Genomic DNA, 25,302 nt, shown 5'->3' on the forward strand with positions numbered 1-25,302 from the left:
ACTGCCTTCAAAAATGCCAGTCACTGGCCCAGTATGGAGAAGCCCACAAGTAAGGACAGACAACAGCAGCAGCTGGCAAGAGGTGGGAAGTGATTGAAGCAGTGGTTATAAACGTTCACCGGAAGCTAAAACTATCCAACAGGTTGTGCCTTAATGTTAGCACAGGTTAGACTAGTCACGACCTTGGTGGGTGGCCTCAGTATATTTGCGTTCAGATTCTACATGGCAATACAGTTTCTTACAGTTAAGAGTTCTTAGCTTGTACCAAGCACAAGGTGACCAGAAGGCACCAGACCAGCCTATTAGTTTTTCGAAATGCTGTCGTAGACCTGATAGATGTACTGAAAGACATCAGGGGCTCTCCACTTCAGAGGCAGCATGTAATTGGGGTTTCCTGGCTGGATACATAGCACAGCCAAGATCCAAATGCCATTAGTGAGTTTCAGGGTTTGGGAGAGCATGGCCTGCCCTTCTACATTCCTCTTGGCAATAGTATAAAGGTTTTGTTTTGCAACTTGCTGGAAACAGTGTCAGCATTTAAATGATATTCCTTAATCTGAAACTGAAGTTCATTTTCACTGGGGATATCTTTCCATGTTGCAAAGAGCTGATGCTCCTTTTTGCCATTTTCTACAAAGAGCACATTGAGTGGGATGAGGCAGCTGAAAGTAGAAGATCAAGATGGTTTTTTTGCAGCCACTTGTAGATTCTTCAGAGGTTCTGTCTTTATGACTAGGTTCAGGGTGTTCAGAGGCTGGAAGACACCAATGCTCTGGGTTGGCATTAGTAGTCTGTGGATGACCAGAGGAGTGCTGGGATGACACCAAAGCTGTTCTCGTTAAACTGGATTGCAGAGTCTGTCATGGACTACAGAGCTTGTTGGCAAAGTTCATTTCCATTAAGTGTGCCCTTGGCAATGAGTAAATATTCCAGAAATCTCCAAGCCTTTATTAGCCTTTACTGCAGGCAGCCAGACAGCACTGGGAGCTGCATTATCTACCAGGTTCCATGCCTACACCTGTGGAGAGTTCATATAGGTCATTCAGACCACTGCTGACCACAGTGAGAAGGAGCAAAGGTTGCAGGCACTAATGATGGGATGAAGGCCTGGCCTTCCACACTATCTCGTCCTCCTCCCAAGAGACCCACTGCTCCCACCTGCATGGAGGATACCTGTGGTACATTGACTGGGGGACTGAGATCATGGTTTAAAAGCTCCCCCAAAACGTCAACTTGAGAAGGCATAAGTTGAGGCTGTTCTAGGTTGGTGACAGTAGTGGTGCCAACAGGGCTGACCCCTGCATCAGTGCTCCCATGATGTATTGGCAAGTGACTTCCTTCCACAAAAGCCTTGGGTGGCATGTGATACACAGAAGCCAGAGAACCAGTGTGGCAGAGCAGCTCATCCAGCAGAGTCGGCTCAATAAGATCTGTCTCCTCAGAGATCGAAGGCTTCTCAGACAAGACTACTTCTTTGGCTGTGACAGGGTCCATTGAGAGAAGATGCTGATAAATATAGTCCCGATCTCGAAGGTCAGGATTATCAGAATCCTGTGTTGCCAAACTTATTTAAGACTTACTGTACCAGTTCCTGTGTTTCTGATGGTTTCTTGAGAAACAGCTTTACTATGGCAGTAAGCAGAGTGAGCTGCACCTGGGTGCTTTCACCATGAAAACCCTCCAGGAAGCTCTCTAGTAACTCATTGCCATTGCCAATTCTTTCAGCACATTCTCCCACAACCCAAACCATAGCTGCTCAAGCATCTGGCTCATCCAGCAAGCCTCAAGTTCTCACACAGTGTGGCAATGATACTGTCCTACTTCCATCTTTATGTTCTTAATACAGTTCTGTCCTCCCTGTCTGTTTTGATGTTTTAACTTTGTTTGGCTGAATCAGAATTCAGCTTATTTTGAGGTACTCTTGAGATAATTAGGGTCTCTTCTGTGGAGACCTGGGTGATGTTGTTTGTATAAAGATGTCTCAGCTTGGCTTGCCTGTCACTGATGTTTTTTCTTCTTGACCTGAGGCAACTCCTGAACTTCATGTGTTTCCTATAGATCCCATGCCTTAAGAAGAGAGATGAACAATTTTGATTTATTACCTTTGTCAACTTATTTCACTCCCACTCCTTTCATTATTGGGATGATGGGATATTATAGTTATATTTAAATAATGTTTGTCTCTGTCAGTGTCTATATGATTTTAAGGAAAATACAGTTTGGTTTATAAAAATGTATTTAAAAAAATGTCATAATATGTTCCTGTTTTCCCTCAGTCAGTGTCTGGTTTCTCTTAAGTTCATTAAGTTGCCAACAATATATGACCATCCATTTCTGTATATGCATTATGTTCTCTATAATTCTAAAGAGACTTTAGGGTAAGATTAAACAAACAAACAAACAAACAAACAAACAAGCCTGTAATCTATGTTTAGAAATGTCCATATCTAAATTTTAAAATATTGTCATTCACATCAAAACACTTCTTACCACTGTTACCACTTCTTATTTCTACCTAAATTATTTCAGTTTTTTTTTTTTTTTTACAAACTCCACTGATCATTGTAATCAAAACCCATTTAGAGGAGCTTCAACAACCAAGCTGAAGTGCCACTCTCTCCCTAAAACTAGCCTGACCCTACTTGGTGCTATTTTGTTCTTTACTCAAAGGTTTCATTTATCGTAAAGTTATAGCTACGTATGGCTCATCTTCATATACACACCATAAGGCAGGTATAATTTCTACTGTCTAAATGCAGGAGTTGAGATTCATAACCTAGAAAAGGATAAACAACTGGCTAATAAGTGGCGGAGTTTGGATTAAACCCAAGCCTCTGACTTTGTACCACAGTAGTCTCTTTACTCTTGGATTGGCAGGCTGGCATTTGCTCACATTATTGTCCTTTCCTGTACCTTTCTTTGTTCCAGAGACAGACTAAAAAATGTGTATTATTTAATTTCTTCTTTTTAATTAGGGGATGGCATGTTCCCTAATCTTTTTCTCTTAAACCCACTACTGACCTCCTCTTTTTTCTTATTTCTGTCGCCCAGACTATACAGATTCCTTTGGTTTTCTTTCCTTTTCTTTTATTTTTAAGGTCCTGCTCCAATTTCCTCCCTTTTGTTCCTTCCTATTTATGTTCTCACATGAATCACTTCTGCAAATGGAAGTCTCTATTTTGTATTTTATAGCCCATGACTTTTCTCTCACCTTGGAGGATTAAAAAATCTTTTAAAAATGTCTCACTACTTTCTGATGTCTTTTTTAGCCTAAAATATATAAAAAATAATAGATTTTTGGCAATATTATTATATATTTGCTTAGAAAGTTGGGAAATGGTACTATCTTTTTTATTACTGAATTACCAATACTAACATATGATCATCTGGCACAAATAAATATTTGCTAATACATGAATACACACATTTATTCACAGCCACACACAAAAGATAGAATGAGTGGCATATAACAAAGCTGGGACACCAAAGAGCGTAAGGACTGTTTTCCAAGGTTTAAAATACAAAACAATATCAAAATCAGTATAAAAAATGTAAAGATATATTTGCAATAAGAAGATTAATGAGAAAAGCCTGGACCTACTCTGTAGAGAAGTGATATAATGTTTACAAATGACTAAGAGAAAGGTCAGTAATTCAATATCGGTATCTATTCTGATTTCTTTCTCAAGGAGACTTGCCATAATGGCTTTGAAAAAATATAAGCCAAAGGCAAGAGAAGAAACATGTTTAACTTTTCAGGTGTGTTTAGGTTATCACAGGTATTAAACAACATGTCACATTTCTGACTAAATTAATTTTTGTACTCTAGTGACTAGACAATGCCCGTCCTGGTGCCTGGCCCAATGCAGTGGCCCATGGATGTGAACGGAATGAATGGGTGTAGTCACTGTCAGCATTTAGAGGAATCATGGAAAGTAACAGGGAAATCATGGAAAGTGCCAGAACACTGAAATAGAGGAAATGTGTCTTCTGAAAACTTCAAAACAACACATTTACCAAAGATACCTAGCAGCTTGCTAGGATGGATTGGGAGCCCTCAGGGAGTGAAGCATTAAGTCTGATCTAGAATGACAGAGAAGGGGACCTCAGGTAAAGAACAAGATAAGAATGTAGGAGTCATTAAAAATGGCCCATATTAAAGTAATGTTTTCTATAGATCCATGATTTTTCATATTCTTTAAGACATACACATCATTTACATATGTAGTTGAACCTTGGACAACATGAGATTAGGGGCGCCAATCCCCTCACAGTCAAAAATCTGCATATGACTTTTGACTCCCCCAAAAGTTAACTCCTGGTCCCTACCGTTGACCAGGAGCCCTACTAATAACATAAGCATGTATTTTGTATGTAGTATGTATTATATACTATATTCTTACAATAAAGTAAGCTAGAGAAAAGAAAATGTTATTAAGAAAATCATAAGAAAGAGAAAATATTTATAATACTGTATGTATTTATTGAAAGAAATCCATGTAAGTAGATTGCAGTTCAAACCTGTAATGTTCAGGGGTCAACTGTGTGTGTGTGTGTCTGTGTGTGTCTGTGTGTGTCTGTGTGTCTGTGTATGTGTGTGTTATTTTGCCACAAACAAATTCTTTCAATGAAATCTTAGTGGAAGACCAATATATAAAACTGCTATGGGGAGAAGGGTGTTGATTTGGAACTTTATATTCTTCTTGTCCCATTTCTGGATTCTTTTTTCTACGGTGGCCCCAAAGAGATCTCCAGAGAGCCCCAAATCCAGTTGTTCTCAAATTGAAGTATGAATGAATATCAGTTGAGGTATTTTAAAAATGAAGAATCTTGCATCTCACCACCAGTGATTCCCATTAAAAACAAAGTGGAAAAGAACACAAGTATCTCAAGTGGTGCTGATGTAAACGCTGTCAGGATTCCACACAGTTTGAACAAGTAATCTAAAGATAAATTGCCTTTTGTGTTCACAGCCTGATGGGAAGGTTAAGGACCTGAGATAGATGGAATTATGAAAGGCACTAAGTGCAAACCAGTTCTAAGTTAACATGGAGGGAGGACTTAGTGGTGTCATTAGGGGTCATGACTGGTTAAATCCTTGTACTCGTTGCTTGGCATTCATGGGGCACGTTCATGATCATGGAGAAATTGAGAATTTCAGACTAAATAAAACAAAACAAAAGCACCTTTATTTCTCATCTTCTCTAGGGAGCTTAGCCTTTTATCATCCCCAGGACAATTCAGCCAACTCAGAAGGCAACTAATTCTTCTCAAATAATAAGTTTTTATCTTGTCCCTTTTGCTTCCCAGGGGTCATTGCTAGCTTAGCTCTTGTACTCTTTCCTTTTCATCATCCACCTGTATTTAACTGTTTCCCAGGTTCTTGTGTTCAATTATTTATTGGTGTTTCATTCTTGCGATAATAACTCCCCTCAGTGGGCACTACTGAATCCTTTCCCTTCTTCTCTTCCGTGTATGTACATTTACAAATAGGATTTTTTCATCAGCAGCTACTTTGTCAACTCTCTTCTAGTTCCCTGTCTGGACCATAGCTGTCAATCATGCACCCCAAGCATGAGGGTGATGTGGCTGGCTCAAATCCAGCTGGAGTTCTGATTTTCCCTGCTGTGACTAAGCCCATCAGGTATATTCCTCAGATGCTCAATTTTTGCTCTTCTCATGCACTTCTGTGTAAAATAGGAAGCTGACACCTATAAGCTGCACAGCCCAGGCTCTATGACAGCTGGCTTTCAACTCTGCTCACCTAAAATAAATATTGGTGAAAATACAGAACATGAAGAGGAAGAACTGCTCCCAGTAGCATCTCTGACCAGGCTGGGACCCTCCATGACTCTAGCTCCCTCCTCATAGGTCTGTCATGTTCCAGTTTCTGTCAGGTATCCCTGCCCTGGGGTTCAGGTAACACTGCCCTTTTCTCCACTTGTCTCTCCAGCTCTAGGGTATAGTGGTTTTTTTACTGTTGCCAATTTTGGAGATTACATTGACTTCTCAGCTGCTTCATCACCTGTGTAACCAATTCCCTGAATTAAATTCCCTCTGATATAAATACTTGAAATGGTTTCTGTTTTTCTGATTAAGTTTTATACCTCACTATATCTTTTCATTCTTCTTCCTTTTTCTTCCTTCCCCTTCCCACCTTCTTCCTCCTCCCTTCTATCTTTCTTCTCCTTTTCCTTCTCTCCCTCACTTTTATAGCTAAGGAATTTCCCCACTTAAGTGATGAGGTTGCAAATCGATTTCAGATTTCCCAGTGCACTCAAATGTGAAGCCTCTTCTTATCCTATCTCAATCTCTTGAGATTAAATTTCTCTGTTGGAAGAGATTGTTAATTGACTGAAAGGATTTTTCGATGGTTATAATTATAGTCTATGACCACTTAAAAATAAGATGCAAGACTGATTAGAATTAGACTTAGAATTATATGATGATTATGTAAATGGATTAAGAAAGATAAGGAAGTCCATATTCTAATTTATTCAGGAGAATGTTGTGTTGTTTAGGAGCATGAGGCAACGTGCTGTTAAACATTAGGTGAGAAGGGTTGCTGAGACCAGAGACCAGAGATATGGTTTCGAAAGAAAAGAATTTCTCTGTCTAGTGAAAATCATGCACTTCTCTGAGAGTAGCTTTCTTGGAGAGATTCTCAAAAGAGTGTGCGTGTCCTGCAATGGAGACTCCTGATCTGTGATTGATCAGGTTGTGATTGATCTTATATCTGTCATCATGCTTATTGGTAGATAAAGCTCCTTGGAAAACTCCAATCTTTTCTCATCAAAAGAAATATCTTTATTCTGGTAGCAGTATAAGGTAATTAAGGATCATATGCCCTCATCCTTCACACCCAACAACACACCACCACTGCCACCACCACTCCACGCTTATACCCACACACACCAACACACACACACGGGAAGACACACACCAGTAATCTGTACTTATCTGTATAGTTAGGAAAATGGTCTCTTTCTCTTTCTCTGGATCAAGAAAAAATGGCAAAAGATCTCCATATCTAGAGTGCTTAGTTTTCTTAATAATCTGAGTTATTAAGTAAAAAGTGAAAGAGCTAGATTGTTACCAGATAGATAAATCAAAGGGCCTTTGTCTAAATAGTACATCTTTAAGAGACAGATTATAATTTGGCATGTTCTGGATTTGAATTCTGGTTCCTGTGTGACCTTAAATCGGTCATTAAATCTCTTTGAGGTTTGGTTCCCTTATTTTTATTAAGAGAATAATAACTCAATTTATAGAATTCTTTTGAGGATAAAATAGTGTAAGTCTATTCAAAATATTTGTTGATGTCGTAGTTTCTATATTATATACACAACTCTCCGGATATGTGCTGACATTCAATAATGTTAAACAGTATTGTGTATCTTCTACATTTACACTGCTTTACAAAGTTCTTGAAGTTTCAGAATGATGAGCTAAAAACTAAAGATATTTTATTTTTGAAGTAATTTTAAAATACATAAAGCATACTTGTTTGACTAAGGATCAGTACATAACATATAAAGGAGATTTTTATAACTATGGGAGTTTTATTATTGAACTTTGCCTTTACCCTTTAATTCTTTTTGATAGACTATATACCAGGAAAAAATTTTCTCATTCAATATGAATCTGTCTTATCTACCATTAATTCCTTTTTCAAAATTCATGATATTTGGCATTTTAAAATATAATTTTAATTTTTAATTACAGTTGACATTCAATATTATATTATATGTCAGGTGTACAACATAGTTATTAGACATAACTTACAGCCTAAACACTCTGATAAGTCTAGTACCCATCGGACACCATACATAGTTATGCTGTACTTTACATCCTCGTGACTATTTTTATAACTGGTAATTTGTACATTTTAATCCCTTCCCCTTTTTCAACAATCCCTAATACCCTCCCATTTGGCAACCGTCAAAATGTTCTTTGTATCTATAAATCTGTTTTCGTTTCGCTTGTTTATTTTTATTTTTATTATTTTTTAGATTCCACATATAAGTGAAATTGTATAGTATTTGTCTTTCTCTGTCTGACTTATTTCACTTAGCATAATTTCCTCTAGGTCCATCTGTGTTGTCGCAAATAGCAAAATTTCATTCTTTTTTATGGCTGAATAATAATCCACTGTACATATATAGCACATCTTCTTTATCCATTCGTTTATCTATGGACACTGAGGTGGCTTCCATATCTTAGCTATTGTAAATACTGCTGTAATGAACATAGGAGTGCATATGTCTTTATAAATTAGTGATTTGAATTTCTTCGGATAAATATCCATAAGTGGAATTGCTGGGACATATTTCTATCATTAATTCTTTAGTTCTTTTGTTCTGTCCTGGTATTTTCTCACACATTCACTTCCACTGAATGTGTGAGAAGTTACTCTCTCTTCCTTCATCATGACAGTGGATTTTGCCGTCACTTTCACTAGAGTCATTCAGTTACTTTTTTGGACGTAAATGTATACTTCTCATTTTGAACCCACAGGTTGACACATTAAAGATTCAGTAATGAATTCTAGAAAAACGATGACCTCTTCATGGTTTTTACATCCCTCATTTCAGTACTAGTCAACTGCCTCTTATGGCTCAAATAGCTGCTGGGATACACATAATGCATTGGATGCTGTGGAACCTAGTTAGTGTTCTAGTGGTATGGACTAGAACAGAGACTGAATCCTAGCACCTTATAGCTCAGGGACAAGGATTAGAACTCAGAAGATCCCTGTGAGAGATCGGCTGAATTATATATATAGGAGCCAGACCAGCTACATAATTTGGGGGGCCAGTATAAAACAGAAATGTTCAAAAATTAAGAATTTTATATGTTTATAGCAGAACGTGATAACAAGCATGAGGCCCTTCTAAGTTTAGGGCTTTATATGACTATACAGATAATGTGCCCACGAAGTTAGTCCTGGGTAGGAGTAGGTTTTAAGGGAAGGATGGTGTAAGCATCAACCTTGTGTGTTTGTGTCAGACTTTCTAGCTCGAGAAATCAAGCTGAACTGGTGGGCTGAGTCCACCTATCTATGAGGCTTAGAGAATGTGAGGAGACTGAGGAGCATAAAGGCTTCCTCCTAAGATTGTATCAGGCAATTGGCAGTCTGAATGCTACTGTATCACCAGCCTACAGTTTGACATAGACCTAGAGGTTCCAACGAATGTCATCAAAAAAGAAAAAAAAATTAAGGAAGAAAATAATTAATATAAACATTGAAAAAATGAAACTATCTCATTTTCTTGATATGAAATATTGTATACTAGAAAACAAGATATTTCTCAAAAAATCGAAGATAATTGATAAGATAATTTGGTACAGTGGTTAGATATAATATAAACATACAAAAATCATACTTTATAGTATTAGTTGTGCTTCAGTCAGAGAAGTGGAACTACAGTTGACCCTTGAGTAATGTGGGGGTTAGGGGTGCTGACCCTACATATTCAAAACTCCACATATAACTTTTGACTCTCCCCAAAATTGACTATGCTCAGTTTTAGTCAGGATTTGGTTCCAGGATCCCCACAGATACCAAAATCCTTGGATCCTCTAGTCCCCTGTATTAAATGGTGTATATCAACACGTGCAGTTGGCCTTCCATGTGTATAGACTCCTAACTGCAGATCAAAAATAGTATAGGTGTTATTGAAAAAAAAAAATTGTGTATACATGGACCTATGCATTTCAAACCTGTGTTGCTCAAGGGTCAAGAGTATTGTGGAATAGGAAATTTATTATGGGAATTAAACATTATTCGGTGTGGAGAGAACTTGGAAAGTAAAGGTCCCAAAAAGAGAGTCAAAGGAGCAGAGAAAAATGACAGGTCAGCCCTGGTGCAAGTATTTACCAGCTTGCACCTGGAATAATAAGTGTATCTGGTCACTTTTGTTGGAATTATGAAGAAAGCTGGTGTAGAAGTTTATAAAAGATTGTGTAGATGCTAGTGGATGATTCTTGGCTCGTTTCGGCCACTGTCTCAGTGGGTTCACAGTGATGTGCGGGTGGCAGGTCACTGTTTGTCAGTAGGACCAGTGCTCACAAGGGAGAGCTGGGGAAGAACAAATATAATCTAGAAACTGCTTATGTTTGATAGCTGCTATTTCATTCCTGCATCCAGAATTTCATGCAACTTCACTTTTGGCCAACTACAACCTGTAGCTGTACAAGAAAGAGGGTTTGGGGAAACATAGTTTCCAGCAAAGCCAAGTCTAAAATAGAGTTTTTGATCTAAGTACAAACAAAAGAGAGAGATAAATAATCTACTCTTGATAGCAAAATATCAACAAATTACTTAGTAATAAATTTAACAAGAAAGGCATATAGTATGCATGAAAGACATTGTAAAATCTAAAGATGTCAACCAATATTTAGTCTTATCTTAGAAGATTTAATACTATTAAAATACAAATTCATCCAAATTTAATATATATTTAACACAATTATAGTTAGCAACTCAATAGTTTTTTATTTAATAAAATGATCTTTAAGTTTATATATAAGAGTAAATCTTCAAGAATACCCAAGAGAGGGATAGTGAAAAGTGACTTGCCTTAGAGATTTGGAATATATTGCTAAACAGAAAGCCTCTATTCATAAATCATTATGGTGTGACCATAAGAATAGACAAAGTAGAAATCATAGAAGGTTGAGAGGATCCAAAAGTAGGTCCTATGTGAGCATTTAATACATGAAAAGACAGTATTTCAATGTAGAAGAAGATAATGGATTATTTAATACATTTATTATTTAGTAAATAAAAATAATGGATTATTTACACACCTAACTATCCACTGAGAAAAAAATCGAAAATTGAGCCTCTTTCTCATCCTACATAAAAATAATCTCCAGTTGGTTTAGATATTTAAATGTAAAAAATTAAAATTTTGTAAAAAACCTCTAGAAAACAATGTGAACATCCTAGAGGCGAGTGATGGACTCTAACACTCAAAGCTATAAAAGAAAAGTGAGAACTAATTAAGTTTTCATCATGGCAAAGATACCATGAATGAAGTGAATAAACCAACAATAAATTTGGATAAACATGTAAAGCAGAGGAAAAAACTAATATCTATACTATACAATAGACTCAAAAATTAATAGGAAAGTAACAATGAATCTGAAGAAAATATTTATAATAGTGAAAATCTTCATGATCAAAAATACATGGAAAGGTGCACAAACACATTAGCAGTCAGTAAAATATAAATTAAAGTGGCAGATTTCACTTTTTACTATTCAGAATGGCAATATTGAGATGAACATAAAATCTACTGCTGCCTGGGACTGGGAAAAATAGCATGCTTATAAATTGCTAAAAGAAACATGAAAGCAGTCCCTTAACATCAGTAAAAATATGTATATATCCTATGGCCTAGTAATACCTTTTCTGATAATCTATTTTATATAAAGAAACCTTCAAATCTGTAAGGATTGTCTACAAGGTTGTTTACATCAACATTATTCAGAATGGGAAAAAAGATCCATCAATAATAAAATAGATAAATAAATTATTGTGCTTCTAAACCACTAAAAACAATGAGTGAAAGCTATACTAGGTATTTTGAAAGACTTCTATGAAATTGCACACAAAAAAATAATGTGTATTATCCCATTTTTATAGTGTATTGCTAGAGCCTACATATGGGTATGTATGTATATACACATATATATGTATATAAAAATATGTACATGACTACATGAGCATGGAGAAAAAGTATGAAAGGATACATTTTAGGTTGGTATCTGGGGGGAAGAGGCACTTCTCCAAAGAACTTAAGCGGGTAGAGTGGGGAACAAGGACAGAAGTAAAAATGTAAAGTAAAAATGAAAAATGAATTAAAAGTAATGTAGGATATGATCATATTTATTCATGTATGTAAAATCAGAATTATATAACTATATAAAAAGAAGTTTTAAATAAGATTTGAGCCAAACCCTTGGCTGGTCCTTAGTGAATGGATCTCTTCTAGATATTAACTTTTTTTCCCCAATTTTTCTTAGACCAAGAGGTTACTAGGTTGAGAGCTCTTAAAGTAAAGATAGAAATAAACTCTAGGGGATTTACAGTTTGGGTGTATTTTCTGTTGAATTTTTTTAAAAGGTGGTGACTCATAATCGATTTCTTCTTGAGAAATATGTAGAATAAGTATGTGTATGGTGCTGATAAACAGGTTTAGTGTCTGGGATGAATGTGTCATTAGCACAAATAAGAGGAGACAGAGCTTCAGAGCGAGAGAAGTCTAATTTAATTAGAACAGACGATATTTGAGATGGTAGTTTCCACACTTACGATTGGTCTTTAGAGAGGAAACAGCTGAAGGGGTAGTTAGAAGGTTTGAGTGGGCAAAAGGACCTTCTGTGGTGGAGAGCATATATTGACACAGTCACTGAGGGAATTTTGAGGATGAAGGTCAGAATCTTGGGGAAAATAGCACTTTAGAGAAAAGAAAAGGTGAAGATGATTAAAGTCAATGCAGAAACAGAATAAGCTGGAAAAAAAATGCCAGTGGAAATAAAAAATATTCATCTCCAGAGAGAGAGAGCGCCTAACCATGGCCAGTGCAATGGAATGGGGAGATGCTCCAGTCAGAAAGAAGATGGCTAGATTTTGCAATTTAGGGAGGTATCACTAACCTTGAGACGGTGTGGGTAAATAGAGTAGTAGCAAACATGTGGGGGCTAACGTGGATATAGTGGGGGCTCACTCTTCATCAGAGGCACAGAGTTCAAGACAATGCAGGATTTGAGAACAGAGAAAATTTCAGTCCACTTCAAGGAATGTTTTTGATCCTTCGAAACATTGTTATTACTTAGATGGCAGTAGAATTTACCTCTGCCACCAAAATGTTTTAAAGCAGCTGCTCAGAACTCTAGATTGGAAATTGGTTTGAGATGAACATGTCCACTCTATAAGGCTCCACTTGGGAAGCACTCAGATCCTCTCCACCACACTGCTTACTCCAGCTACAGCTGCTGTGATCTGTTCTATGATGGATGGCTTCACACAGCTTCATGCAGGAGCACCTTAGCAGCACCCCATCACAGGTCTGCCCAGTGCGTGCCTCTGTTTGCCTGATCTACAGCCTCTCTTTCACAGGGGTGAGCAACATCCACGGGAACCTACTTAGCATTCACACATATGTGTACACATATATATGTGCATGTGTGTGTGTTGAGGGGGCAGGTCCTTTGACCAGTGAATAAAGGCCACTGGATAAGTGCCCATTTCCTTTTCCCAGGCATGTCTTAAGATATGTTTCCAATAACTTCTCATTTGGTCCTTTCAATTAGACCACCGCTTTCCCCATAGTAGCTGTGGCCAACTACATAATGCAATCTTGTGTTCTCCCTTCTCTGTTTCAGTTTCCCTATCCCTCATTCCTGACACCTCCATCACACTCCCCACTAAATTATTGCACTTAACCCTTTGTTTCTGGCTCTGTTTTCTGAAGGTATTCAAGCTAAAACAGCCTCTACTGAAAAAAATAGGAAATATAGGCGCTATATGGTCCAATACAGGACTAGAGAACGGAATGAATGTTTGTTTTGTTTCACTAGAAAGTGTGCTTCTGTATCCCTTTATTTCCTGCTTTTTAAAATGAGTTTGGGTCTTCAGGTATTTTGAAATGTCTTCAATATGTTGATTTCCTTAGGTGAATAGCAATAGAAGAACCTGTTCTGTGATTGATCTTCAATTAATTGCAGAATATACAATGGAGTGTAAAAGAATTCAGCTACTTTTGAATAAAATGCTCTTATAATTAAAAATCTGTTAGGAAGAAGAGTCCTAATTTTCTTTTATGTGCCTTGAAAATTTGCCAAGAATTTAAAAGTCTTCCATCATTACACAATGGTTCTGGACTTTTAACAGTCCCTTAGCTCTTCAGTTAATTTTACACCCTGAACCAAAATTACTTCTTTAGGCTCTCTTTGCTTTTTTTATGTCACTTAATTTAGTAAGATTTTTGGAGATGGTTATTCTGATTATGCTTTGTTATTTAATTATGGGATCTGCTGTTAACAATTATGCTACTCCGAAAGTAGCTTCTGAATAGAAAACTCTTTTTGAGACTGATCTGGGAGCTTTCCAGTTTCATGCCTGTCTCTTCTGATCTCAAGGTTGTCCAAAGAATTATGTAGTGTTAATGGACATCAGAAGCAAGACCAGGACTTGAGCTTTCTCTCTCTATTGAATTTAATTAAGAGAGCTCATCCAATTACTACCTCTATTTGCTTAGAGGTTATCCGCTAGGGATAACAGTTTCTCTAAGGGCAGCATCCTAAACTGCCGTGGCTTCTTTATATTCCTGGCATTTCATTCTAGGCTAATTCTATTTGAACTGTCTTTAACTAGAGGAAGAAACTCTTAAAAGAAAACAGCAAATTTGCACTGGGGTACCCATTTTAAATGTCAAGCACTTTATTCCTGTAATTGAATTATAGCTCTAATTTTGAGCCTGTGAGATTGAACAAAAACCTGTCAGAAATAAGCTGTATCTATATTGGTCTGGTCCCAATTCCTCAGCCTTGGCATCATTGAAATGGACAATGAGAAAATTATAGCGCTGTGACAAAACATGGAAGCCCATAAATGTTGACATCAAATTATCTGACTCTTCCACTTACTACCTGAATCTGACAAAGAATGCTTAATTTCTCTAAACTTCTATGTCCTCATCTGTGAGCACAGGTGACTGCAACCCCCTCATCAAATTGCTGGGCCCATAGAAAGCACTCAGTGATAACTATTATCATTATTCATTAAAACTGCTAAAGTAAACTGTAGTTAATGACAGTAAATGCCTAAAATATATGTGGGTTTCTTTATGATGAATATGAATTGTCTTTTAGATATTGAGAAAGTAAGGAAGTGAGGAAAAGCAAAGGAAACTAAGGATTAAATTTAAAATCAATGCCTTTAAGAGAAGCAACACTGTATGGGTTAAGATCATGGTTTCTTAAGTTTAAAAGCCTGAGTTCAAATCCCAATTCTGCCACTTATTAGCTCTTATTAGCATTTGAATGAGCTACTTAACCTCTCTGTGCCTGTTTTCTTATTCTGAAATGGGGGATAATTATAGTGCTAACCTCATACAGTTGTTATGAAAATCTAATTATGTGTTCTTAAAGCAGTGCCTGGCAGGGCCAGCTTCATGGTCTTGTGACCTGTGCCATTTGCACAAACTACAACACTCAGAACAACCCCATGCTTTGTTTAATGTTCTGCTGCTCTTGAAATTCTTAATAATTTCTTATTATTCCTAATAGTTTTAGGCATGCATATGAGCAGATATGAGGAGATATGCGTAATGGGCATGGCCACTTTATTCCTTGCTTCTGCATTAGCACATACCGTTTGCAATGCCCCATGAGTAGAGAATTCCAGTGGACCCAAATGCGTGGGAGTTCAGTGAGACTCAAAGCAAATACAGGGTGTGTTGTGTGTATGACTGGCTAAGTGAGAGTGCTAATGGCCCCAAGAGACCACAGTTTTGGCTTAAAACAGAACTTTCTTCAAAGGCAGAAAGAAGGTAATAACAGCCTAAGAAACACAATAACCAAAAACCCTATAATATTCTTTCTGACTCATTTTATTTCCTTGTATTAGCCAACTATTTATGCTAACATAATGACACAGAAGGGAGAGAACTCATAGTCATGTCAGTCTGTTCTTATTCATTAATAAGCTGAAAGCAGAGAGTGTTAGTAGAATGTGTACGTAACAAGACGTGAACAAAAACAACTGAATTATTCCTGTGCAATGTTTCTTCTGTTCTATCAAGAAAGAAATACATATGCCCACATGACCTGTGAGCAATACAAATTGTGTAATTCTGATGATTGTACACACAAGAGTAAGTGCCTTATATTTTAATTTAAAGGTGACATTGCACAGTATAAAGATGGACAATAAAATGTATGCTAAATATTTTTAAAAATAGATTTTTCTTTACTTAAAATGACATTACATAGCAAATAAAAAACATTATGACAAGTGAGGAGACCATGAATGAAAGGAAAAATATTTATTTTTTAATACCTTTGACAGCACCTTTTTTTTTTGCTTTTAGAACAAATGGCTCTGTACTTTCATTTTGCATAGGGCCCTACAGATTATATAGCTGGGCTTATTGCCTTGCACATCATAAATACTATATATTTATATCTATCTATATGTATGTATGTGTGTGTGTGTGTATGTGTGTGTATCACAAAAGAATCGATGGTGGTTTCAGATTTTTATACTGAAATATTGTGTTCTTATAAGGAAAATTCAGAATTTCTAGTCATGGAAGAAGGTTATTCCAGTGGGGACAGATGACTTATTCAGTATTAGAACCTGTCCTTCCTTATGAGTTTTTACATTCTTCATGGAGCTGATACACCCATTGTTCCTACATTGGAAAGTTTTTCTTCTACATCACAGATGATCCCAAATGGCCAGATGGGCAAGGTCCATAGTACACCGCAGTTGGTTTTTTTTTTTTTTTTTTTTTTAAATATATCATAGATACTTTTCCCTAAAGAACTTTACAACTTTCTAAACCCTTTCAAATACATTGTTTCATCTAAACCTCACAACCCTTTTGATTTACTCAGTGGAGAAGTTAAAAAATAATGTATATGGCTGGCTAGTTACCAACACCCCTGTAGGGGTATCACCTGGTGAGCACATCACAACCCAAGATCTGACCCCTGAGTCTCACAGATTCAGAAAACAGATTGTGTCAGTTTCTCAGAGCTTTATTGGACTTAGGCATGCTGAGTCACTTCAACCAAATCCACGGGAGAATAAAATATAGAATACAGAATACCAATGCTGTAATTTATAGGGACAAATGTAACTTTCAAGCACACCAGCCCATTCCCTCACTGAAGAAAAACATCCCGGGAAGCTGGGTTATCAGAAGGTAGCTTGTGGGCATGGAATCAGAGCAAGGAGAGTTGGTTGGATAATGCTCACGTTTCATTGCATCGGGCTTCGCTGGTCTGATAGAGCTGTCTCGACAATAAGAAGTGGGCACGTTTGTATCATTTTGTCTTCCTAAGACACTTTGTTCCCCAGTCAGTGCTGGAAGTATACTGATAATTCATACCTTTCTTTCTCTCATTCTCCTTGCTGACTGATTCATTTTCTGATGGATTCATACCTTCTTGAGATATGTGATTTTTATCAATATAGCAACAGCCAGATTTCTTTTCCTTTCTGCTTCTGGCATAGGGAATATTTTTTCTTCCTTAAGGCACTTTTAATATAACTTGTGCCAGTTTTAAGGTTTAAGTATTAGCTTTTAGGACTACCTTCAGGAAGTGCCGTCTTCATTTTACAAAACAGAAAACAAGCTCAGAGAATTTTAATAACTTGTTCTGAGGAAGGAATCCACATATTTACTTCTATTCTGGGTTTTGTTTTGTTTTTTTTATTTTTTATTTGTATGCAAGTATACTGTCCTTCCTACTGCATTATAGTCTACCACATCTGCCATCTTGAACTTTATGAAATTAAAACACTTTTTAACTTTAAGGCAGTATCATATTAATTTTCTACCAAACTCCTTGACTTGACTTACAAAATACCACAGAATCTGACTTTTAGCCCTCTCCCTCTGACTTCATTTTTTCTCTCTGCCCCTTTCACTCCTCTTCAGCCACACACATATCCTGGCCTCACACGTGCCTTTCCCTCTGCCTGGGATGCTCTTCCCGGGATGCTCTTCCCTCAGAGGGAAGGTAACGGTTACTCTTTCACTTCATTCAGAACTCTACGAAAATTCAATCTCCTTTCTAAAATTATACCACTGTAACTCCCTATTCCAAACCGTTTATGTTTCCTCATAGCACTTAACACTACTTATTATGTCTCATTTAAATTTTACATATCTATTTTTATTTCTTTATCGTCTGACCCTCCTACTGGAATATAAGCTTTAAGGAGCTTTCTTTGTTTTATTCATTATTATATCCTCAGTCTTTTGAATGATCTCTACCACATCGGACTACTGTGGAATAAAAAAGTACATGTAGGGCACTTCGCATCAATTCTGGTCTTTACTAAGAGGGCAATAAATATGATTTTTGTTGTCTAACATCCATTTATTTGATTCAGTCACTAAGCAACTTTCTCTCGAGTGGTTTTTCTGTGCACAGAGTAGGTGTTCATGGAATACATGTTGAGTGGAGATAGATAAATGAATGATGAGCTGTTATGGGAGTTGGAAGGAGGAAAAAGTCACTTCCAAATGGGTCAGATGTCAGGACATGATTCATGGAGAAGGTAGCATTTAAACCAGGTTTTAAGGTAATGCATTTGATTTATTTTTGTGGGCATGAGGAGAGAAGACACTCAGTGTACATTTACAATATTTTTGTAGCACTCTCTATTCTGCAGTTTTAACATCCTAGAAATGTCCTAGAAGGTAAGCTCCAGTTGGGTGGAAACTGTTTCTGTCTTGCTCATCTTGATTTATACAGTTAACTATCTTCATATATCTAGTATATGTATATCATCTTGATATATCTATTATGAATGTCTAGATATATATTTTATTCATTGTATGTTGATACATATGATAAATGAATAGATACAAATAAAAAGTGAAGTGTTACAAAATTTACAAAGATGAGATTTTGGTAAATATGACACTAAAGATTTTTAGTGAGGAGGTAAGACAGAGTTAGGCTTGTTTTGTGATTATTTCTATGAGTTAGTATTAGGGTCATCAACAAGATTCAAATATTTGTGAATTTATAAGCCCATATTTCTCTATAGGGGAAATTTAGAGTCATTAATATGTACACAGTTTAGCATAAGTTTCAAATTAGTATAAAGTTTATTATGGAATGTTGATGTTTAAAAAAATGATGTTAATCATTTTTTTTCAGAGTTACAAAAAAATTAGTAGTCAAAAAGGCTAAGAAAGTTTGAATAGTTTCCCTAATGTTATGATGAGACCTTATTTGTCTTGTGAGATTTTTAGTAGTTAAGCTCTGAACCATTTTATTACCTGAGGGTAATTAAAAATCATATATCTTTATGACAAGAAATCCTCGCTTGGGGACACAGAGTAATATGTTCCTATACAAAAGGCACTGGCATTTCTTATGTCTTCATTAGTCATAGGTACTACACAGTATTTAAGCAGTTCTTTATTTAATGGCCAACTCAGTCAGCTAACATGTGGCTGAAGAGAAACATAGTTAGATATTATGAATCTAAATGTGATTCCTATCTTCAGAACATCAGTCATGGCTAGGAAAGAAGGGTCTAGTTTTTTCTTGGGAGTTTTTTTTTTTTTCCTACTTACCTGAGCACAGACTTATCGAAGAGCAAGTTTACAACCCATTGCTTTGGGGCTGATGAATTCTAATGGCCATTTCATCACAGCTGCAAACACCATTCTAAACTTCTCTGTTTATCAGTTTACCTTGTTGAGAATAAAAAGCAGTGAATGCTTGACTATTTTTTAAGTAATATTTCCTTTTAGATTCTGAACTTTAAAATTATCTGAGCACAGACTTAACGAAGAGCAAGTTTGCAACCCGTTGCTTTGGGGCTGATGAATTCTAATGGCCATTTCATCACAGCTGCAAACACCATTCTAAACTTCTCTGTTTATCAGTTTACCTTGTTGAGAATAAAAAGCAGTGAATGCTTGACTCTTTTTTAAGTAATATTTCCTTTTAGATTCTGAACTTTAAAAATGACATATGGCAATATTAGGTTTTATAACCATATTACTGGTAGTATGAATGTTTATTACTGGTAGTAAAATGTTTATTAATTGTGCCTGATAAATTACAATTTTCCAAATCTAGTTGGGTCATAAAACATGGTATGGTAAATTATATAAGCAGCTCAGCCCATGTCTAGATAGAAAGTTGTAGCAATAGATAGAAAGTTGTAGCAATAGAGGGATTGGATATCACAAAATTCTATTTACTTTCTCTTTAAGCCAATGCAGTGTTATAAAACACATGAGATTTTATCGTGCTTTTTAAGGATTGTAATTCTCTGAAGTTCCAAGCTGAGGTAGGTTATCTTTGGAAGGTAACGGTGTGTGGTTCATTTGAGTTGTGGATGTGATGCTGAATGCACGGATGCTCAATAAGTTAGGAAAAAACCTGGATGAGTTTTGAAAGCCAGTGAAGTGGGACAGCAGAGAGGGCTAGTACTGGATGAGATAGATGGTGACTTGAAAGCTTGAAAGGCAGGCAAAGAAAAGAAAAGCCAGGTGTTCTCCATGGCCTATCTTGGTTACTTTGACTGACAATCTCTTGTAATATCTACAGTTTTGCCTTTCATTGTTTCCTCTTAGTTTTGATAGTTATAGATTAATTCAGGAAGGTGGAAGGTACTATGAAACCATATTGTCCTAGTTCCATTTCTAGTATTTATCTACTTTTTAAATGCATTTATTCAGATGAGGTGTTATAGATATGGGCTGGGGAGGTGAAAAAGTCATTATTCTTCAATGGCCTTTCTATCGAGTAATTCTGAATAGTAATTCTCTGTGGTGGTTAATTTTATGTGTCAACGTGGTTAGGCCACAGTGTCCAGATGTTTGGTCAAACACTGGTCTGAATGTTCCTGAAAAGGTATTTTGAGATGAGATTAACATTTAAATCAGTAGACTTTGAGTAAAGTAGATTACTCTCATAATGTGGGTGAGCTTTATCCAGTCAGCTAAAGTCTTAATAAGAAACAATTGACCTTCCTGGAAGAAGAAGGAATTCTGCCAGCAAGCTGCCTTTGGACTTAAACTACAACTCTTCATTGAGTCTCCAGTCTCCTTGTTGGTTCTGTTTCTCTGGAGAGCCCTGACTAATTAATACACTCTCTATAGTACAAATGGGAAACATCACTAATGAAGTGATTGTTGTTTTAATTAATCACTTTTATTACAACTTTAATCTTTATTTTAGACAATGCTCAACAAATTTACTGTGATTTATGGTTTTCGGAGGGCATGAATTTTCCCATTTGTGTTTTATAAAAATTTAACAGAAAATTAGGACAGAGTTCAATTAACCCCATGGGTTTTATAGATTTGAAAAGTATTATCCAGAGAGTTTATTGCTTATACAAAATCAGCTGTGAAGTTAGAGCACTGTATTTAGTACTCAGATTTCCTTCTTCATAGTATTGTAATCTTTTTATGACATATTGCTGCGTCTTTGAGTATATGAGAATGTTATGTCATGGCAGAAGCAATATATATATATATACACACACACACACATATATATATGTAATGTCATACAGTGTAATATCAGAATAATGTATACTAAAAAAAATGTATGAAGCTTATTGTAAGAAAACTACATTCAAGAGAAACTCTGTGAGTTACACAAGCTCACAGAGAGGCCTGCTTCTAATGCCCCAGTGGGGCAGCCCTGGCTATTTTCTGTATTGGTTCTTTTTTTTTTTCCTCTTGTGTTTGAGCCTTATGTCATCCATTGGAAACAGAATCAAAAACATGGTGATGTTGTAAGGTCTTGGAAACTAGGACTACTAAGCGATGTTTTATTAGCATATGTAGACTATCAGGCTCTTTTATTACTTGCACAGCTTGGCCAGGCATTGATCCTTAACTCTGGAAAGTGGCACGTTGGGCACAGCTCTTTTAAGGCAGCATCCTTGAAAAAGGACTTGGTTTGGCGAAACTGACGTGGGGCAATAAAACAAGGGAGACATGAATAATTTAAGCACCATGAATTGTCCTAACAGAAGTTAATTTCCACTAAAGTACCTTCCAGTTCCCATTGACTCCTCTTGTGCTTTTTTATGCCTTCCACTACAACCTTAAACTTGGCTTTGGCTGTTGGTGGAACACTAGTTCCTCTAACCAAGTGTTTTAACATGAAGCTAAGTTTTGGAAATCTGTCCTTTACCTGCTCAGCAACAGCAATGATTTGTGTATCGAAACAAAAATGTATATAGAATATTAGGCTCACAATTGGAGATTAAAATAAAAAATTTGAAAACCCAACTTTTTTTTGAAGAATCAAGAGATTATAAAGTAGCTAACACTGGACATTGGCATTGCTGAGGTGAGTGAGTCGATCCACAGGTGCTGACGGTTAACAGCTGTCAGTGACTGGGCCTCATTTATCTCTGCCTCCCTAGGTGAAGAGAAGGCTCTCGGTAAGTCGCCGCTCTGTGTATGGAGGGATATTTAATATTGATATTTAATATGCTCTTGCTGGGGCATATTCTTCATTTCACACAAAGGATCAACTGGGCAATGGGCCCATTCTGAGTTAGCCTCATAAGTCAAAATGGCTCCTGGTGATGTCCTGCTTGAAGTCCACGGACAGCAGGACAGTAGGAGCACTGGCAGTACCCTCCCCTGGGCATAGTCTTCATCTGTGTAACTGAAAGGAATTCCTGGGTTAGGGACCATACAAATTCCATGGCTGTTTGTTGGCAGCATCCTATATCATCTATAAATAATATTTGATAAAGGCTTTAGCATAATTAGAACTCTTTTTATAGGCAAGAGAAAGTGGGCCTTTTTTCTCCCTTTTGTGATGCTGATCAGTCTCCCCATCAGCTGTTGAGCTCTATTGCGAGTGTACCTCAAAATGATTAGATTTGAACACAGCCTGTCACAGGCAGTTGTGGCAGGGTTATAGGTGACAAATGAATCCTTCCATTTCTGTAGGACATGTGCTGCGGTGGGAAGCACACTTCTCTAGGAGTCAGGGGACCTAGATTCTACTAGTAGAAGCTATGTGGGGTTTGCACGATGATTTGTTTCTCTGACCTTGATTTCCTTTTCTATAATTGAAGAGGTTGGTTTAAGTACGATTTAAAGCTACCTACAAATAAATGACCTCATGGTTTGTTAAAGGGTTTACCAGATGAGTGTTAACACCAGTTGTTAGAATATGAGGTCACAAAAGAGTCTTTAGATATTAAGTTTTGGTGCCAACCAGACCTTCACAGATACTGGAATTTATAAACTTTTCTGTAAAATTGGCAAAATAGTTGTTCCTTCCTTATAATGTTATTGAGAAGCTTGAATTATATGTTGCATTTGAAATGATTAGCAAATAGCCAGGCTCAGGGTAAGGCTGACTAAATATTGCTTATTAGGACACTTTAACCTTCACTATGAGTAATGAAATATAATGAAAAGAATTTATTCTAATCCTTATATTGCAGGTAAATATCACTGACCTTCATACAAGGTATGAATGCAGAAAAGTCAATTTTCTATTTCTAAGCATATAGAATATTTAAGGTGATTTTTCTTTGGACCAAGAAAATATACTCTTTGCTGACAGTTGCTAGAGCGAGCTTACATATATAGATACTTTTTTAAACTTAAAAAGATCGTAAATCCACATAATTCTTCTAGTGGAAGAATTGTCTGCATGTAAAGGTAAATATTTGTTTGTCAGTGTGTTTATCAGTTATTATTTTAAATATTTTTCAAATGGTCAACATTCTCAAATTTGAGGAAACAAAAGAAGTGAAATATCTCTTTCTCCTGGTCTCATTTACCATTTTCTCTACAATCTCTTCAAATTTTCCCCACAAAATTTAGCTGTTTTTATTAGTTTCCTGTGTATATTTTGAGCTTCTCTACTCAAACTTAATTTTTCCTTTTTGTTTTCTTAAAAGGTAGCTTTTCTATGTCTTTCTATATCCTGTTTTCAACTTAACTTTATATCCTGTAAATCTTTTCGCATAGAGGGACAGATTGTACTTTTCAAAAAATGGCAGCAACAATAGCTTCCCATCCCTCCGCTCTTCTTTGTGACTTTGACAATCTTCATGTTAAGAGATGACTTGATGTCCCCTCTCCTTAGACCTGAACGGGATTGTGACCACAGAGAAAGTGATACTAAGTGATGAGGGTAGGACAAAAAAGGCAATACCATTTCCTCCTGGCTTTGTTTTTAGGCTGCTGCCTTTGAAACTCAGGGACCGTGCTGTAAGAAAGCCTAAGCAATCATGTGGAGGTGTCAAGTGTAGGGATTGCAGCTTCAGCTCCAGACGAGTTTCCAAAATCCAGCATTCAGCACCATACTTATGCGTGAGCGAACCTTCCCAGTATTTCAGCCTCCAGCAGTGGCGTCAACGTCCAAGCTTCAAGCCTTCCCAGTTGAGGCCCTGTCAAGGGTGTAAGAGAAATAAGCGGCTCCTCCTGTTCCCTTTCTGAATTCTTGACTGAGAGGATCTGTGAACATAATAAAAATAATCATTGTTTTACTAAGTTTGGAATGGTGTGTTATATGGCAGTAGTAACTAGAACAGTTTCTGCAACTCTTTTTGAAGCCTTTTAGTATTCTATTATATTCTACTGTATTCTACTTGCCATATTTAACTACATCCTCACAGATGACAACTTGGGTGGATACAATTTTTGGCTTTTGAAAAAAGATTCTCTGATATAATCCTCTAATATCCTTGCAAATATTTTAAATAGATGCAGATATATTTATGAATAAATTTTCTCAGATGGAATTTCTGGAGCCAAGGGTAGGTGAATTTGGAAGTTCGACTGATATTTCCAAATTGACTTTTATAGGGTTTCTATGCTTTTATGTTCACACCTGCTGTATCTAAGAGGGCTTTCTCAATACAGTCTTTCTAAAGTATGTTGTGGAACTTTGTTTTTTGCTAAGTAAAAAATTGTATTATGACTATAATTTGCATCTCTTTTACCATATGAAATTTGAACTACTTTTTGTATGAATATACTTTTATGTAAACTATCTTTTTAGATATTATGTCAATTAATAGGTTCTTGTATATATTAACTAAATTAGTCTTGTATCTACAGAACAATTTTCAGAAAATTGTCATTTTCTTTTGACTTTCCTTATAATATTTTGTGTGATGCTGAAGATTTTGATTTTTATGTAATTTATCATATGGAACCACAAGAGACCTTGAACAATATTGAGCAAGAAAAACAGAGCTGGAGGCATCACATTCCTGATTTCAAAATATATTTCAAAGTTACAGTAATCAAAACAGCATGGTACTGGCATAAAAACAGATATATAGATAAATAGAACACAATAGAGAGCCCAGAAATAAATCTACACATTTATACTCTACTAATCTTCAACAAGTTACAAAGAACACACAATGGGGTAGGATAGTCTCTTCAGTAAATAGTGTTGGTAAATCTGGATATCCATGTACAAGACAATGAAATTGGACCCTTATCTCACACTCATAGAAAAATCATCTCAAAATGAATTAAAGACTTAAATACAAGAAATGAAACTGTAAAGCCACTAGAAAAAAAT

At 36.4% G+C, this 25,302-nt stretch overlaps 1 pseudogene; it reads right to left on the bottom strand.

The window, feature by feature from the left end:
* Positions 1 to 302: 302 nt before the first annotated feature.
* Positions 303 to 25,302, bottom strand: part of LOC102886155 — a 43,675-nt pseudogene continuing 18,675 nt past the window's right edge.

The sequence above is a fragment of the Pteropus alecto genome, unplaced genomic scaffold (genome assembly GCF_000325575.1).
Source record: "Pteropus alecto unplaced genomic scaffold, ASM32557v1 scaffold61, whole genome shotgun sequence".
NCBI lineage: Eukaryota > Metazoa > Chordata > Mammalia > Chiroptera > Pteropodidae > Pteropus > Pteropus alecto.